The 2,592-nt window shown below is 45.8% G+C and overlaps 1 long non-coding RNA gene across 2 annotated transcripts in view; it reads left to right on the top strand.

Moving 5' to 3' along the window:
* Positions 1-1,850: 1,850 nt before the first annotated feature.
* The window catches only part of LOC103606765, a 1,813-nt gene continuing 1,071 nt past the window's right edge, over positions 1,851-2,592 (top strand). The window contains exon 1 of one of the 2 annotated variants that reach the window (XR_551915.1): positions 1,851-2,204. This is a non-coding gene — a long non-coding RNA (uncharacterized LOC103606765). Of the gene's footprint in view, positions 2,483-2,592 lie in introns of both variants that reach the window. The other variant, XR_551914.1, reaches the window with a different exon arrangement.

The raw sequence follows: 2,592 nt of genomic DNA, 5'->3' as shown, positions 1-2,592 counted from the left end.
CTCGCTGTGGAGCTGCCCAGTCATGACGGTCTGGGCAGGGCTGGTAGTGGGCCCTGAGGGCAGAGCTATGCTTGTGTACTTTCTTGTCAGCTAAAGCAATACTTTAGTATTTGAAAAGGGGAGTGGGAGGAGTTCTAGATTCCCTTTAGCAATCTCGAGAATCCTGGAACTGTTTGGGAAGGTATTCTCAGCCATATCCAAGTATTTGATGGCAGTTGTCATGCACACTTTGTGAAACTCTTCTGTTTTTCAAAACTGAAGCATCTGCAAGTTTATAATGTGTAAGTTATGCAACAGCAGTCACTAGAAGAACAAGTGCATACTTCCGTTGTTATTATTTGCTCTGAGATGAACAAGACAGAACTCTTCTGAAGTAGGATGTCAGGTCACTTCTTTCAGGATTAATTTCCTGAATCTGCTGTAACAGATTACCACAAACTGGGTGGCATAAAGCAACAGAAAGTTATTCTCTCGGAGTTCAGAATCTGGAATCAGTTTCCCTGGCTGAAATGAAAACATTGGCAGGGTCACCATGCTCCCTCTGGAGCTCTAGGATTGAGTCTGTTCCTGGCCTTTTCCAGCTTCTGGTGGCTGCTGACACTCCTTGGCTCATGGGCACGTCACTCCTGTCTCTCTTGCCTCCTCTTCCACAAGTGTCTAATCGCCCTCTGCCTCTTTTTTGTAACACATAATGGCCTTCAGAGCCCACTGGATAATCCGGTATGATCTTCCCATCTCAAAAACCTCAAAATAACTTCACCACATTTTCCAGATTTTAGGCCTGGTATCTTGGGGGGCTGTGATTCTGCCTACTACGAGAGGCTTTTGGATATAGCCATTTTCTTCCCAAAGGACCCACAGAAGCAAGGTTCAAGCTTGGTGGTCACCTGCTGTGCATTCTCCCCAGGTGGGGCAGCAAGTTGTGCACCCCAAGACCAGCATCTGCTTCCAGAGCAGCCTCTAGAGCTGGCCCTGCCTGTCCAGGATGAGAAGCTGGGAGCCAGGCATGACCAACGAGAATATCAAACCCATATCAGGGACGTGGTGGCCTGTAGCTTGTTGACCTGGGGAAGGATCAGGGAAGCTCAAATGGGAGGCTCACCCCTGGGTTTGAATGCTCTGATTCTCTTTGGACTCCCGCCTCAGGGAGAGCACATTTCTCAGCATTGCCACGGGCAGCGGGCTGGCAGAGAAGGTTGTGTTTAATGTCTGATGTGATATCTGATCTGGCAGCCAGCTTTTCCAAATAGCCACCAGAATTTCACATTCCTTGTTTACTTATTGTGTCCAAAGAGCTGGTGAAAGGTGAGCTTTCTATCAAAGTGCTTTCATCATTAAAACATCCTGCTTTTCCAAATAGCCACCAGAATTTCACATTCCTTGTTTACTTATTGTGTCCAAAGAGCTGGAGAAAGGTGAGCTTTCTATCAAAGTGCTTTCATCATTAAAACATCCTTGATAATGCCAGGAACTGTCTATTTTTCCTTTTCCTTTACCGTGTGTGAATGAAAGTTCTGTTTTTTGGTGGATGATTATTGTAGTCCTAGCTTTAAACTTTTAAATGAAAAGTGATCTCAACTCTAGGCAAATAGGGGAAGATCATATTTTTAGGGAAAAACAAGAAGAGAGAGAAGCAACTGTGTTTTATGTTCTTTAGGATCGTGGCCTAAATGATAGGTTTCAGGTAACAAAGCTCTGCCACAGGATTCTGAGTGGAATGAGAGACATCTCTCTCTCTGGGGTTCTGGACCTAAGAACTCCACCACAGCACAAATGGGACACTTTTTACACTAAGAGGAGCAGCTCAGGTAAGGTCCCAGACACATATGTGTCAGCACGTTGGCAAGTCTCCACCTGGCTCAGGTGAGGTGTCTCAGCTCGTATCTGATGTGCAGTTGTCACATACACTACTGACTCTTCTGTTTTTCAAATCTGAAGCACCTGCAAGTCTGTAATTGTGTAAGTTATGTTAACAGCAGTCACTAGAATAATAAGTGCATGTTTCCTTTTTTCTTATTTGCTAAGGAATGAATGAAACAGAACACTTCTGCAGTGGGATGTGAAGTCACGTATTTCTGTGTTTACAGGCAGGATTAGTTTCCTGAGGCTGCTGTGACAAATTACCACAGTTACTTCCCCTGGGCAGTAGAGGTTCCTAGATATGGGGAAGCAGCTCTCCTGAACAGGTCCAAGTGTCTATGCAGGTGAGAGGAGTCCAGCCAGGTCTGAGCCTGGGCCCACAGCCCCTTTGGGGTCTGCTATAAACTTTTGTGGTAAGCACGTAGATTTCTTCCCTCTCCAGTAGCGCAGCACTTTCTATTTTCAGGGGCTAGATATATATATATATTTGATGCAGGACAAGTTCCCAGCCTGAAACACGTGTGCGCACGGGTTCAGGGCCCTTGACCCGCAGTCACAGCCCCCTCATTGGGCAAAGGCAGATGCTCATGAGGCTGTATGGCAGGGTGAGAAGAGGTGAATGGTGAGCACACTTCGTAACGTGTTTCTAGGGGAAAAAGGACTAGATTTAAGAAAAATCAGTTATTTTCTCTAGGAAAGGATATGGACATGGAGTTGATGAGTCTGGAGTGT

Source organism: Galeopterus variegatus, unplaced genomic scaffold (assembly GCF_000696425.1).
Source record: "Galeopterus variegatus unplaced genomic scaffold, G_variegatus-3.0.2 Scaffold6829, whole genome shotgun sequence".
NCBI lineage: Eukaryota > Metazoa > Chordata > Mammalia > Dermoptera > Cynocephalidae > Galeopterus > Galeopterus variegatus.
Note: the sequence above shows the minus strand (reverse complement) of the source record. Positions and strands in the feature narration are given on the sequence as shown.